Source organism: Anomaloglossus baeobatrachus, chromosome 3 (assembly GCF_048569485.1).
Source record: "Anomaloglossus baeobatrachus isolate aAnoBae1 chromosome 3, aAnoBae1.hap1, whole genome shotgun sequence".
Taxonomy (NCBI): domain Eukaryota; kingdom Metazoa; phylum Chordata; class Amphibia; order Anura; family Aromobatidae; genus Anomaloglossus; species Anomaloglossus baeobatrachus.
The window spans coordinates 212,680,799-212,697,447 of record NC_134355.1 but is presented as its reverse complement, the minus strand read 5'-3'; positions in this window follow the sequence as shown (position 1 = coordinate 212,697,447).

Below are 16,649 nucleotides of genomic sequence, written 5' to 3'. Positions count from 1 at the left end.
GGGGCGGGTGCGATCGCACAATATGCGATCGCACAATAGACTAAATTACTTACCGGTAATGGGATTTTCCTGAGTCCACGACAGCACCCACGAGAGAGGGATCCGCCCCCTTCAGGACAGGAAACCTACAGATAAAAAGGGGCGGTCCCCCTCCCTCATCAGTTGGTTGCAGAGAACGGGAGAGGAACCGCCAATGAATTAGTAAACAAAACAGAAAAATCCCAGGACACCGAAGCGTGAAAAAAAAACAAACAAAGGAATGGCAGGGGTGTAAAGGGTGCTGTCGTGGACTCAGGAAAATCATATTACCGGTAAGTAATTTAGTCTTTTCCTTTCGTCACGACAGCACCCACGAGAGACTTAGAGAGAATACACACAGAGGGCGGGATAACCATGTGAAGGGCCAAGCCGCCAAACGGAAGGTCAGTGGAAGAACAAAGGGCCAGCCGGCAGAGCCCGGAAAAGGTGGAAGGAGAAGACCAGGTCGCAGCCTTACAAATACAGACGACGAGACATCCACCACGGCCACAAAAGAGGAGGCCCACCGCCCCGGAGAACGATCAGTCACCGAGGAGGACAGAGGAACTTGCTGCACCACAGATGTGAGGGAACCAGCAGCCCACAGCCATCGGGGCAAGGGACGTCACGGCACCGGAGGACCTCACCCGGAACCCTGAAAGACAAAAAACAAAGACCTATCCTGCCGCCAAGGGGCCGACCGAGCGACCCAGGGGAGAACAGTGCCCCTTCCCCCAGCCTAGGTTGCGAAACGAAGGAAGGGAGAAAGAGCACTCGACTGAGGGGAAACAGGGACGCCACCCGGGGCAAGAAGCTGGGTCCGCCACCAGAACAATCCGATCCGGAACACCCCAAGGAAGGGAGGACCAACAGACAGGGCCGGACGGTCGCGAACACGCCCGGCAGAAGCAAGGGCGACAAAGAGGCGGGGGTCAGGGACAGCAACGTACCGGACGAGGAGGAGAGGAGCTCGAAGGGCGCAAGGTCAGGGCGCCCCTCCCTAGAGCAAGATCCCAGGGAGGAGCGCCGGGTACACGGAAGGGCCGGCTGCGGCCACCATCCGGAAGGAAGGACAAAACCCGCCAGAACCCGCAATATGGGAATCGAACAGGGCGCCCAGGGCAGAAACAGGCACCTGGAGGGGACCAACCGAGAGACCCACAGCCCTTCCCGACCGGAGAACGCCAGAACAGAGGACATCGGGACCACAGCAGACGAGGAGTCAGGAAGGGAGGCAAGGAAGAGTAACCACGGCTGACCACAAGGTCGGGTGCGGACTGGCGGCCTACTGCGCAGCAAGGACGGGAAGGCAGCAACGCCCCCACAAAAAAAGCACGCCGGCAAGTGGAGTCCCGTGACGCGGTGAGGAAGGAAGGGACTCCGTGACAGGAGGGCTAGCCTGGACGGAAGAACCCAGGGGCCCGGAAGAGGCACGCGACTCAGGAGGGAGAACCAGGGACGGCTGGGCCAGAAGGGAGCAGTAAGGAACACCAGAGCCAGGTCCACCCGCTGCCCCGAGAGGGGGATCTCGAGGCGCCAGGCCAGGCGCAAGGCCAGGGAGGCACAAGGCGTCAGAGGCGGAAGGTGGGAGAGAGGGCAGAGACGTCCGGCCAGAGGCACGAGGTCAGAAGCACAAGACAAGAGGCGCAAGGCGCCAGGGCAGAGGCGTAAGACCAGAACACAGGCCCATGCGGCCAAAAGGCCACAGAAGCACAGAGGCCCCGAGGCACAGCGGCCAGGAGGACACAGCGGCCAGGAGGACACAGCGGCCAGGAGGACACAGCGGCCAGGAGGACACAGCGGCCAGGAGGACACAGCGGCCAGGAGGACACAGCGGCCAGGAGTCCACAGAGGCCAGGAGTCCACAGAGGCCAGGAGTCCACAGAGGCCAGGAGTCCACAGAGGCCAGGAGTCCACAGAGGCCAGGAGTCCACAGAGGCCAGGAGTCCACAGAGGCCAGGAGTCCACAGACCAGGAATTCCACAGCATGTGAGATGGGACGCTGATGGCAGAGGGACCGCCACCCAGAGAGACACCGACCCCGGACAGGAGGGCAGGGCTGGCAGAGATCCTCATCCGAGCCGCAGGAGCAGTAGCACTGCCGGGCTACCGCCGTGGAGACAGAGCGCGGACGCGGCAGGTTCCGGACACACCCCCTCCCGTGTGCACACGCCGTGCAGCCGGAAGTCGCAGGCACGCGACACAGGGAGAGGCTCCGGCCCGACCGACAGAAAGCAACTCACCGTCACACGCAGCGTCCGGCTCAGGATGGAGGGGTCCGCGGGCTTCGCCAGGAACCTCCCCGGGCGCTCCCCCGGAAGCGCTCCTGTACACTTCCGGGTCACTGCAGCAGAGAGCGCGCGCCGACGCGGCAGGCCCCCCCCCGCCGCGCACACGTGATGAGAAACCCGGAAGAAGCACGCTCTGTTGCAGGCGTCATTTCCCTGGAGGCAAAGCCGGACCAAGAGAAAGAGGACGAGGTGCACCGGAGGACGGAGTCCACGAGGGGAGCTCCACCGACCGTGCTTCCAGATCCTGAGCTCCGCCGTTCCCTTGGAGACCGCACGGACTCAACCGGACCCAGGTACTGTAGGTTCCGATCCCTGCAGGACAGGAAACCAACTGATGAGGGAGGGGGACCGCCCCTTTTTATCTGTAGGTTTCCTGTCCTGAAGGGGGCGGATCTCTCTCTCGTGGGTGCTGTCGTGACGAAAGGAAAAAATTGTAACGTGTAAAGCAGGCTTTAGCCTCTTTCAAAGCTGCAAACCTCTCATCTGTGCCGAACTTGAGGCATTTCTGTTTGACATGCTGTGACATTTGTTCCATTGTTTTGTGACAGAATGGACAAGTCTTCGGCATCCTGAAGTGGCTGTTATAAAGAAAAGTGTAAAATTAGAAACAATATCACTGAGAATCCATCCAGCTGCCAGGGGCCCAGGGGTTACCTGCGATAACCGTTATGTTTGTTGCGAAGCCCCGGGACTGCAAGGGGCAACAGGCACACCCAGGGGCCCCTGGGGCTGCCAGGGACCCCGGGGGCTGCCAGGGACCCCGGGGGCTGCCAGGGGGCCCCTGGGTGGGTGCGAGTGGGGCCCCAGGCAGACCCCGGGGCCCCTGGCTGCGCCTGGGGCCCCTGGCAGATCCCGGGACCCCTTGCTGCGTCTTGGGCCCCTGGCAGCCCCAGGTGCGCGCGGGGCCCCTGGGTGCGCATGGGGCACCTTGCAGCACGTGGGGCCCTCAGGGCCCCTGGCTGCACGTGTGGCCCCAGGCATCCACTGGCTGCACATGGGGCCCCTGGCAGATCCCGGGACCCCTGGGTGCGTGTGGGGCCCCTGGCATCCTCCAGGTGCGTTTGGGGCCTCTGGTAGCCCCCTGGGTGCGCATGGGGCCCCTGGAAGCACGTTGTGCCCCCCGGGGCCCCTGGCTGCTTGTGGGGCCCCTGGCAGCCCCAGGGTGCTCCGCAACAAACATAACGGTTATCGTGGGGCTCCGCAACAAACATGAGCTGCCAGGTGCTGTGCGCACTAGGCGGATTTTGACAGCTACAGGTTTTGCTGCAGGAAAAGAATTGCATGTCGCTTCTTTTCCGCAGGTACCTGCGGTATTTCACTCCATTGACTAATGTAATCGTGAAATCCCGCAGGGAATAACGCAGGTAGCAAATTATATGCGTTTCATTGCGTTTCCTGCGTTATTCCCGTGGTATTTCACGTTTTTCGGGACATAGTGTTCATTACTACCCTGCGTTTTGCAGGGAAGTGATGTCATTATGACAGGAAGAGGAAGCGCAGCAAATTAAACACACACAGATCATACAGACACAGACATATAGAATGCACATGGAAATCAAACGTACATATTAAAAATAAAAAAACAAAAAAAACGTGGGCTCCGCCATATTTTTACCGTCTAGCCGAGGTAAACACACAGCAGCGGCCCGGTATTCTCAGGCTGGGGAGGGCAAGGGCCATGGTTAATGCCCCCCCACACACCCGCAGCCAAGAATAGCTGCCCGCCGCTGCCCGGAGTCTCACCGGCTCTTCCAGATTGCCGTGATGCGGTGGCAATCAAGGTAATAACGAGTTAATGGCAGCGCATCACTGCCACTAAGTCCTAGCTTAATCATGGGAGAGTCTATGAGACAGCTTACATGATTAACCCGTAAGTAAAGTGAATAAACACACACACCAAAAAATCCTTTATTTTAAATAAAATGGCAAAAAAGCCCCCTCTTTTACCACTTTATTAACCCCCCAAACACACAGCTCCGGTGTAATCCACACAGGTCCTACGATGCTTGCATCCAGCCGCGTCTGACACATACTCAATGCAGCCTCGTAACGAGACTGCAGGGGTAACTACAGGTCATTTCTCACGGTTGGTAATGTGAACACATTACCGCTTGCGAGAACTGTAGTGTGTCCTCACAGGGACTCGATTGATTTGTCTTTCCTCCCTCCCTCCCTCCATTATCTATCCTATCTATCCCTCTATCTATTTATCCATCTATCTATATCAGAAGGAAATTACCTTTTTTTTTTTTTTCAATGTGCTTTATTGCATTGAATACATTAAAACACGTTTACCAACCTGCGGAAAAAACGCACCAAAACCGCACCAAATCCGCAGCAAAACGCATGCGGATTTCGGTGCCGTTTTTTTCCACGAGTGCGGAAATCTTTCAGGGCCTGTGGAATTTTCTTAAGAAAATTCCATTTTCTAGTGCGCACAGGGCCTAATAGCTCAAGCGAACACCTGTGGCTGAGGTCACTGAATGACCATCAGAGAATACTTCAGTATAATTTAAACTGCCCATCCCCCATACCTGCACAAGCAATATACAATTACCTATTCTAACCCCCTATCCAACCGTTATGCTTGTTGCGGAGCCCTGGGGGCTACGAGGGGCAACAGGCATACCCAGGGGCTTCTGGGGCTGCCAGGGGCCCCACGGGTGTGTGGGGGGCGCCCGGGGGGGCGTGTGAGGCCCCTCGTATCCCCCCGTGGCTCAGCAACAAACATAAGGGGTTATCGCGGGGCTCCGCAACAAACATGCGCTGCCAGGGGCCCCGGGTGCTGTCAGGCGACCGGGCGTTGTCAGGGGTCCCGGGCGTTGTCAGGGGTCCCGGGCGTTGCCAGCACGCTGCTAGGGGCCCCGAGCGCTGCCTGTGCATGAAAGATTTTAAACACTAAGGCTAGTTTCACATTTGCGTTGTTTTGACGCAAACGGAATCCGTCACTAATGTAGTACAGTTCATTTATTTACAGTGGAAGCGCGTTACTACGGCGCGTGTGTGTGTCATGCAGTTCCCGCTTGTGTCTACACGATGTCGCGCTTCCACTGTAAATAAATGAACTGTACTACATTAGTGACGGATTCCGTTTGCGTCAAAAAAACGCAAATGTGAAACTAGCCTAAGGCTATGTGCCCATGGGGAAAGTGTCCTGCGGATATATTCGCAGGACAGTCCACAGGAGCTCTCAGAAAACTACAGCACAACTTTGGCTGTTTACATGCTGGGGTTTTATTGCAGAATGTCCTGCGGATATGCTGCGGTCATTCTGTATTGAGGATACAGTACAATGGCTTCGGCACTGCATCCTCAATGCAGAACAAGTGCTGGAGTGTTGGGGAGTTCATACTTACCTCCATCACTCAGCACTTCTCTTTCCGGCCGTGTCTGTCTGCACATTGCCGGAGAAGGTGGACGGGCCTGAACTAGCTCTGGCTGTCACATGACCGAAGCTCGTGCAGGCCCCGCTCACCTCCTGCTTCCTTCTCCTGGCTCCACCGCGCTCCTCTGCACCAGAGGAAGTGACTCCGGTGTCTGCTGTCAAGGCAGGTAAGTATGGCACCCTGCGAAGAAATCCGCAGGAATAATTGACATGCTGCAGATTTTTCCGCAGGGAAATCCTCATTATTTCCGCTGAGGAAAAAAAACGCAGCATGGGTACAGCAGTTACAAAATGCCATAGAAATGGCTGGGGACTCTGTACTGCGGATTTTTGAAAAATCCACGGAATTTCCGCAGTGTGGGCACATAGCCTAAGGCTACTTTCACACATCAGTTTTTTGTCATCAGGCACGATCCGGCAAAACATGAAAAAAATGCATCCGGCGTCTGTTGCCATCGGATGCGTTTTTTCCCCCATAGACTTCTATTATCGCCGGATTGTGGCGGATGACCTTGCGTTCCATCCAGCTTTCGCCGGATCAGGCAAAATTTGCTTGTCCGACGGCCGGATGGAACGTTGAAGTGAACGTTTTTTGTCTCCGGCGAAAAAACGGATCCGGCGCCGTACAGCATTTTTTATACTGGAAGCCTATGGACGCCGGATCCGGCGTCACCCATCATGTGCCGGAATCCGGCGCCTCTTTCCGTTTTTTTTAAACTGAGCATGCTCAGTATCAAAACGGATCTGTCAAAAAACAGAAGAAACTGATGGAAAAAAACTGATGCGACTGATCCGTTTTTTTCACTGGATCCGTCGCATCAATTTTTTCACCGGATCGTGCCTCATGGCAAAAAACTGATGTGTGAAACCGGCCTAAGATGATGGGAAAATACAGTTAAAGCAGTCCATCACCCCCGGCAGTCTAACAGCTCCAGCGACCACCTGTGGCTGAGGTCACTGAATGATCATCAGAGAATACGTAACTATAGTTTAAACTGCCCATCCCCCATACCTGCACAAACAATATACAATTACCTATTCTAACCTCCTATCCACCCGTATACCCCACAATCTGAGTGTACCCCAGTATGCCCTTGCAGATTAACGTTCCCCTCACACTCACTGTACCCCACTCTAAAGCCCCCATCCCCCCGACCTGGGTGCACTTACTTTGATTTGGACTCCATTGCTGTACCAGACGTACGTCGTCTCCGTGGGGGAACATAACACCGTCCAAGCTCCTGCGTAACAGGGGTAGATCGCACCTTCTCCCTGGGGGGGGACACGCGTCCAAGCTTCCGTGTAAACGGCCTAAGACGCAGAGGCTCCCTGGGGTGAACTGCTCACTCCAAGATCCTTTGCAGAATCAAATTCCCCTCCTCAACTCGCTTCCTGGTAAAACTTCTGCCTCTGCACTGATTGGTTCAATTGAATCATAGCAGGGGCACGGCTTTCTAAAGAAGAAGAAAAAAAAAAAGGTTTGGTCAGTGTAAGGCCTCTGTCACACATTCGTGCCTCCGGTACGTGTTTTGCAGTTTTTTCACATACCGGAGACACGTACACACGTACACCAATGTTACCCTATGGTAACAGGCACATTAACGTAAATCCACACGGACCGTGTGTCCGTGTGGATTGTACGTTTGTACGTGTTTAAAAAACGCCGACATGTCCGTTTTTCTCCGGCATCACGGGTGTCACACGGCCCACACCCGTACCACACGGATGTAGTGTGGATGCGGTCCCGTGTGACACGCGCCGGAGAAACACGTGTCATTATTTTAAAATAAAGAACAAATACTCACCTCCTTCAGACCTGCAGAATCTTCCGCTGTAAACAGTTGCTGCCGGCCAGCACTCATTATGAGCGTGTTAAGGAGGTGGGCATGATGTCACGGGCGCTGATCTCCGCCCCTCCGCTCGGCCGGAAGCAGCATCAGCAGGGTGTGGGCGTGGCAGGAGCCAAAGATCAGTACCCTGGACAGCAGCAAGGACCACGCGAGTATGTAAATTACCGGTTCTCGCGGATAGCACACGGAGAACACACGTGGCCCGCGCGTACCGGAGACACGTACTTACCTAACGCAACACGCAAGGAAAATACGTGTCTCGCGGCATATGCGTAAGGCTGGTTTCACATCCGTTATCTGCCATGCAATGTCAATGGACTTGCGGCAACATGCATTTGCATGCGTTTGCGTGCGGTAGTGGCAGGATCCGGTGAGCTGCAGTTTTTTACCTTTTATCAAAAACGCAACTTGTTGCGTTTTTCACCGCCATCCAAAAACTGCAACTCACTGCATCCTGTACATTGCGGCAGTAGCTGCAATGTATTTTAATGGGCGCCGGATCCGGTTTTAACAGTTGCAGTTGTATGCTGCAGGAAGGATCCTGTTTGCTGTACAGAACATGGCCTGAATATCACTCTCACACACTCTCACTCTCACACTCACTCACTCACAGTCACACACACTCACTCACACTCGCACTCTCTCACACTCTCACTCACACTCTCACTCTCTCACACTCTCACACTCACACCCACACTCACACTCACACCCACACTCACACTCACACTCTCATCCAGAGCTGCATCCACGCTTTCATGGCAGATTCAGCTCACTCCCGATCACATGACTTTAATGCCCGCCCAGCCCCATTCAGTTCATTCCCGACCACATGACTCATAAACTGCAAGACACAGGATCCAGTAAATAACACTTGCTTTTGCATGCGTTCAACTCAAATTCAACAGGATCCAGTCACATGTAGTTTGCGTTTTTTTGCCTCAAGGCAAAAAAACGCTGATGTGAAACAAGCCTAAGAGTTCAATGAATCAACAGCGCCACCTGGAGACGCTTTGCTGGTAACATCATTCGTCTGCCACGAACGGTTTTTAATCCGACGCTGCCATCTGGTGTTCAATTTTCAGTACTGCACTTTGTGATAGCTGGTTATCTGGACAATAGCCATCTAAATCGGTTATCTGGACACTTTTCTGAGCGTGATAGCCAGCTATCGCGGCTTGACTCTAAAAACACTTTTTTCGCGCCGTCGTGGCTGGCCCGTGCCGAGGGGACGGGGCTCGCGACGGCTGCGCCGGGGGCCGCTCGGTTCGCGCTCCAGGCTATGAAAACCGCTCCAGGTGAACAAAAGCATATGGGTGAAAGCCGCCACCGCGGGCCCATCCTTCGGGACCCCCGGGCCCGCTGGAGCGCGAAAACCCAAAATGCCCCCCGGGGCCGAGTGATACTGTTGAGGCTTATCCTGGAATGCCCCACACGTCCCCAGATGAATTTCCAGAATCCTGTATTTAGCATCTTTACATCAGAGTTGGTTAGCAGTAATGGAAGAGATTGGAAGAGATACATCAACTTAGAGAATACTATCATTTTTATGAGATGCCGCCGACCGTAGAAAGATAGTTTAAATCTGTCCCACGAGTGCAGTAACTGAAGCAGGAAGGCTATGCAAGGCCTGTCATTTAATTTATACATCAATGACGGGTTGGCTGGAGGTTGGATGCCCAGGTACCTGATAGACTCTGAGCACCATTGAAATGGAAAAGAGGCCTCATTAATTTTACCACTTCTAAATATCGCCAATGCCTCAGATTTGTTGTAGTTAACGTTGAAACCTGAGATTTCCCCAAATCTGCTTAGTGTATTCATTATTGCCATGACTGCTTGAGCAGGGTTGGCTATAAATAGCAATATGTCATCTGCAAAGACCACGTTTTGATCATGGAAGGGCCAACCTTCACTCCCTGGAGCTCTGGCAAATTTTTAATGTTCGTAGAAGTGGGTCTAATGCCAAGTTAAATAATAACGGTGAAAGTGCGCATCCCTGACACGTTCCCCGCCGTATATTAAAAGACTGAGATGGCACATTGTTTATGGACAGATAGGATCTTGGGTCCTTGTAAATCATGTGGACTGCCTTGCCAAACCAGGGACCAAATTTCCGTCTATCAAGAATGCCAAGCAGGTAGTCCAAGGAGACCCTATCAAAGGCTTTGTCCACATCTAATCCTACAATGATGTTTCTGGTGCATCGGTGCCATCTGCTGTATGAGATAGCTCCTATTGCTGTCCTAATATTATAGGTAATCAACTTTCCATGAATGAACCCAGTCTGTTAGCTAATATTTTAGTGAAGATTTTAAAGTCTGAGTTGAGACAAGAAATTGGCCTATACTCTTCAACTTGTAGGGGATATTTACCAGGTTTGGACAGGACAATAATGCACGCTTAATAATAATAATAATAATAATAATCTTTATTTCTATACGCTTCATTGAAACCGTCTGGAAGCTTCTTAGCCCTCACTATGTCATTGAACACTGCACATAGATGCGGCCCTACAGAGGGTCCTAACAATTTATAATACTCGTTGCTGAACCCATCAGGTCCCGGTGCTTTAGCGACCTTGAGGGTGTTAATAGTTGGCATAACCTCCGCTGTGTTAAGGGGTGCATCCAGTAGGGCTCTCTGTCCCCCAGACAGGGGTAGAGTTACCCCAGTCTGAATTAAGCCAGCCCCATCAGTAGTACTTCCAGTCTCAGCTGAGTAAAGCAAAAAAAAAAGCCCTAAACTCCTCTTGTGCCGCCCCTGCAGCGGTCAAACCGCTCAGATCCGGGGGTTACCGTGGCTTGAGGGTCTCCGGACCCGGGGGCTCGCGACCACTTCATATGGAAAGGGGGTATTTACAGGGGGTAAGAGTTTGTGACACCACCCGTGGTGTGTGGTAAGGGGAGTACCGCCGCTGACAATGGGAGAACCCGGGGTAGATGGAGTGGTGTAGCCAGAGGCCCCGGGACTCGTGATGAACCAGGTGTAGGGGAGCGTGGTGCAGATTGGAAGCAGGGAAGGGGCAGCATACTCACTCAGGCAGGTTTGATAGGAACGCGACCGCAAAATAGACTCGGACACCAAGGTAAACTAAGGGGTACTTTGCACGCTGCGACATCGCAAGCCGATGCTGCGATGCCGAGCGCAATAGTCCCCGCCCCCGTCGCAGCTGCGATATCCTTGTGATAGCTGTCGTAGCAAACATTATCGCTACGGCAGCTTCACATGGACTCACCCGCCCTGCGATGTCGCTCTGGCCGGCGACCCGCCTCCTTATTAAGGGGGCGGGTCGTGCGGCGTCACTGCGACGTCACACGGCAGGCGGCCAATAGGAGCGGAGGGGCGGAGATGAGCGGGATGTAAACATCCCGCCCACCTCCTTCCTTCCGCATATCCTACGGAAGCCGCGGTGACGCCGGTAGGAGATGTTCCTCGCTCCTGCGACTTCACACACAGCGATGTGTGCTGCTACAGGAGCAAGGAACAACATCGGACCGTCGCGTCAGCGTAATTATGGATTACGCCGACGCTGCACCGATGATACGATTACGACGCTTTTGCGCTTGTTAATCGTATCATCTAGGCTTTACACACTACGATGTCGCTTGCGATGCCAGATGTGCGTCACTTTCAATTTGACCCCACCGACATCGCGACGCTATGTGCAAAGCCCGCCTAAGTCTCAGGGTACCACTGCCCTCTTGGGGGAGCTCATCCGGGTAGCCGTCTCCTCTGGTACTGCTGGATGGTCCGGAGCCTGCCTCCGTGCACTAATTTTGGACTGTTCTGGTGGCCTGTTGGCTTAATGCTGTCCTGGTCCTGCTCCCTCCTTGCCGGTAGTCTAGCTGTGCTCTCAGGGGCTCACGCTTGGGATTTTTGCAGGCTGCGTGAAATGGAAGTCCCTATCCCCGTCGTTGCGCTAGTGCCCCCGATCTCTGAGCTTCTTGGGGACAGTACGTGAAGACACTATCCTCCACAGGCTAATTGCCGGATTGCCTGAAGCTACTCCCCGACCTAGGGTCCGGTACCCCGCTGTGATTTCGGTCCTGGACCAGTTATTAGGCTTGCAATGCCATCCGTTCTCCAAGACCGGGTCAGGCACCCGGCCTCAGTACCCTGCTACCGGGTCTCCGACTCCACCGGACCCAGACCACCGTCTGCGACCCAACCAACTACCCACAGGGAGCCACCACTCCCTGAGCTCCTCTCTTCTTGAGGGCCAACACTCTACTCCTATCACTTTCCTCCCACCAGCCTACCTGACCCCTAGGTGGGCGGCCCGATTCAAGCTAGGCAGCCCACTGGTTTGTCTGACAGGGTGTGGTGTGAGGTGTGGTTGGGATTTGGATGCGGATGGAGGCAGTACCATAGGTTGGGAGCCCGGAACCATGAGGGATTGAGTCCTGCACCAGAGATAAAGAGGGTGCAGTACCCTGTGACACCCTGACTAGTTCAGGGGCGTCACACTCTGTTATCTCATCGTCTCTGGATGTGATTGTCCCGTCTCTTTTTTTAATCTTTTGTATTCTAGTGGCCTGTTTTAACGGTTTTGTCATTGAAGTCAAAAGTCTTCCCGCTTGTTGCCCCATTTAAAGTATTTGTGTTTCAAGTAATCTATATTGTTCAGTGCTGCTTCGTGAGCCAACGTGTCTACAGCCTCTTTGACTTCTATGAATTTTTTTTTGACGCGGGTGTATTAGAAAGTTTGAACGCCTTGTATGTATGGGTTAAATGTTTCTGGGCTTCCAGAGTACGCTCCATTAACTTTTTCTTTCTGTAGCTAACATATGCTAGTATTTTCCCCCTCACCACTGCTTTAGAGGCCGCCCAGAATAGATGAAACGTCCTCGCAATGTTCCTGGTTGTCTATTTTGTATGTGTCCCAAAATGTCTGTAAAGACGTCTTAAAGTCCTCTGACTGGTAGAGATATGATGGGAATCTCCATTTCCGCTCTCTTGTTACCGCCCCATACAATCTGGATTTGAATGTGACTGGGGCATGGTCTGATAGGTAAATGTCTAGGATGTTCGAGGACATAAGTGAGGGTAACACTGATGAACCCACCAGCCGATAATCTAATCTCGCATGAGAATTATGAACATGGGAGTGTGCCGCCCCCACGTCCGTAGTTGGGCTGCTCGGATCCGGATTCGCAGTGGCTCGAGGGGTTTCCGGACCCGGGGGTCGCACAGACACTCAAATAAAAGGGGACGTATATCTACGGGGATTGCTGTAGATACTTCGTAACGCCACCCACGGAGTGTGGTAATATGGAGTACCACTGGTGTTGTTGGGGAGCACCTGGGGGCGATGGAATGGCAGCTGGATGCTAAACCCTCCGTGGGTAGGGGTGGATGCCCCAGGGCTCAGTGTCCAGGACACGGGGAGTGATGTAGGCCGGAGGTGGCACACCGGGCCGGACCGGGGGATGTTGGTGTACTCACTGTTGAATAATTGCACACAAGTCTGTTGGTAAACCAAGGTGTCAGTGGCCGGCTGCCGCGTCCAGATGTGCTCGGGTCCCACACCCGGCTGGTGTACTGATGTCCCTTCCTCCGGCACGCTGTAATTTTCTCAATTCTGGACAGCTCCGTATGGAACGGGGAAGTTCACTCCTGGTGCTGTTGTGGTTGGGAGTCGTGCCCGCGAAAACTGACCCTTGGGATCTCAGTCGGTGTTCGCGGATGCCCTATCCCCCGCGGTGGGCTGCCGTTTCGCTCTATCTGGGCTAACACTTCTGGAGCAATGTCTGGAACCTTGCTCCCGGCCTGGTGAATTAGAGAAAGGGCTTGCAACCGTCTTCTAACTAGGGTCCAGGTACCCCGCCTGTGCACGGTTTCGGGACCGGATCTCCGCTGTCGGTACCGGCAGGCTCCGACCCTGTCCCGGTCCACTTTGGATCTCCCGTGACCGGACTCCCGTCGCCTTTGGACACGATCCACTGCTTGCCACCTAGCCAGTAGACCAGGGCCACTACCCTGGCTACCCTCCACTAGGTACAGCCTTGACCTCTGCTCTCCACAGTCTGTCACTGTCACAGACTCCAACTTAAACTCCACTCGACTGAAAACTAGAACTTGAACTACTGTGTTCCCGCCCCCGTAGCCTCAAGACCCTTAGATGGGCACTCCTACCCTGAGGGGAGTGGCTAGTATTTTGTGGCAAATGGTACCTTGTGTGGGAAGGTTATGTTGGGTGAATGTTTTTGTGTGACCACCTGGTGGCGCCAGGGTGTCACATTCCCCCTTGGTTGAATACAGCCCGTCCGCAGGCTGTCCAACCACTGATGTTTATTTTTCTAAAAGAAACGGGAAAAGGTAAAACATTGTAAAACATTTCTTCCCTTTATGGGAGGCACAGTTCTTAAACGTTACAAAACATAAAAACATTACATTCCCTTCTTCTTCACCCGACACCCAAACAACCTGGTTCCATGGTCTCACCGCTAAGAATGGTGGGCACCCCTTTTCCCAAGTCCACAGCTGTTCCGGGTAACACCTACACGGTCTGTGTAAAAAGTTCCTTACCCGGCAGTCCATCTCAAGGGCCCCAAGTCCGGGGACCCTTGGCCTTGAGGTTAGCCACCGGTTTCAGTAGTGGCTGGGCCTCGGCCTACTCTACCAAAGGCCCTTCCTCCAATTTACCTCTCCAGAGGCAGTGTAGGTGGTGAAGAATAACAAGAAGGTAGGTAGGGGTATTTACAAGACCCAAGAAAGTTTTTGGGGTGATCTCACAAGTCCTGAGGTCTTGGTCCATGATTATAAAACGGAAAACGGGGTTTAACTGTAACAAATCAGGTTAAGTAAACGGTTGATTAGCATTTGCTTATATACACAACATACAGACACTCCTCACTACACTCTGGTCTCCCTGTACCTGAGTGGTGGCTGACCTAAGTTACGGCGTGTGGACCTTCTTAGCCCTACGGGTTCACCTAAGTTCAGCGGGATAGGGTGATTTACGGGTCCCTCACTCCTAAGGTAGGGCACAGCTGTAGAGACCTACGGGGGCGTGGTGTAGGTGTTGGTGCTTTCCTGTGTGCAGGTGTTGGTGCGGTACTGATAAACCCTTCTGGCTCTCTATCTTCCACTGGTTGTGGGAACATTATAACGGGAACAATCACCGCTCCATGCTGCATGGGCCAACCAGCTCGGAAGTCACCCATGATGGTGTGGATCACCTCTTTCTCCTTCTCTGTGCCTGGAGTGGGAGTGGGACCTTCCTCTATTATCTTCAGGGCTTCTGGACACCTCTTCAGGTGGTCCCTGGAGACGGTGGCCGTGGTATTCCCCTGATCACGGCTGACAAGTTAAGTCTTCTGATTCTCCCAGTCAGTGGGTTGAACGAAATAGGGGGTTCTCTCCCACTGGTCATCCAGTTTATGTAGTCTCCTCTTTCTCTTCAGCACCACATCCCCGGGCACAAAGGGGGCAGCTTGTGCCTGTCTATTAAAGTGCTGCTCTTGCCTTACCCTGCTCTGGCTCAGATTCTTTTCCACATACTCTTGGATCTGCCGTTACTGCCTCTGGCGTTTGGTATCCCAGTCCGTGGTTGAGGAAATGGTTTCAGGGACCTCTATATCCATGTCCACATCCACCGGCAACCTTGCAGGCTTCGCCCTCATCAAGTAGGCTGGTGTACACTTGGTGTAACTGCTAGGGATGTTGTTATACATGTCCACAAGATCGGGCAGTCTTTCAGGCCACAGGCTCCGCACTTCTAAGGGTAAGGTCTTGAGCAGATTAAGGACCAAATGGTTCATTTTCTCGCACATCCCGTTAGTTTGGGCGTGATATGGCGTGGTACTGATCTTCTTGCACTCATACAAACTGCAGAACTCCTGGAAGATCTCGGCTTCAAAGGCAGGGCCTTGATCAGTAAGCACCCTCTCCGGCTAGCCGTGTGGCTGGCAGAAATATGCCTGGAAGACCCTTGCCGCCGTGCGAGCTGTCAGATCCTTGACGGGTACCACCACCATGAACCTAGAGTAGTGATCCACTATCGTGAGAGCATAGGTATATCCGCTCCTGCTTGGTGTGAGCTTAACATGATCCAGAGCGACGAGTTCCATCGCCTGGTGGGTGACAATTGGCTGTAACTGGGCTTTCTGGCTGGTGCCATCCTTTCTTCTTAGCACGCAGGGACCACAATCCCTACACCATGCTTCAATGGATTCTCTCATCCCAGCCCAGTAAAAGCGCTCTCTTAGCAGCATTTCCAATTTTTTCCAGCCGAAGTGTCCAGCTCCGTCATGATAAGCCTCTAGGACCACGGGTACGTATGTCTGTGGCACCACAATCTGGCAGATCCTCTCGTGCGTCTTGGGGTTGATGAGTCCTCTATACTATTTGCCTTGTTGTAGATACAGCCGGCTCCTTTCCTTCCAAAGCCTCTGTGCTTCTGCTGGGGCAGTGGGCCAAATTTGGCATCAGCTTGAGAAATCATCTCCTTAACCAGCCTGACTGCCGGATCGTTATCCTGAGCTTCTTGCCACCCATGGTGAGGCAATGGTTTGAAGGCTGCCTTCTGCTGACCACTGAATGGTCTGGTGTCTTCCAGACTGTAAGGTTGATGGAATGCAGGCAGTTCAATCTCTTCCAACTCATCTTCATCCACCCCGTGGTCAGGTAAGTGTGGCATCCTGGATAACGCATCTGAATTGGTATTCTTTCGGCCAGCTCTGTACTTTATGGTGAAACCATAATTCGCCAGCCGAGATACCCAGCGTTGTTCTAGATCCCCAAGCTTCGCCGTGTCCAGGTGGGTCAGGGGATTGTTGTCTGTGTATGCAGTGAATTTTGCAGAAGTGAGGTAATGCTTGAACCTCTCGGTCACTGCCCAAATGAGGGCCAGGAACTCCAGCTTGAAGGAACTATAATTCTCAGGGTTCCTTTCCGTGGGATGGAGCTTTCTGCTTGCATAGGCTATTACCTTCTCCTTGCCATTCTGCATCTGTGACAGGACAGCACCCAAGCCCACATTGCTGGCATCAGTGTATAAGATGAACAGAAGACCGCAGTCGGGATAGGCCAGGATCTCTTCTCCGGTCAAGGCCGCCTTCAGCTGTTGAAAGGATTCTTCCTGTTTCTCATTCCAGACGAATG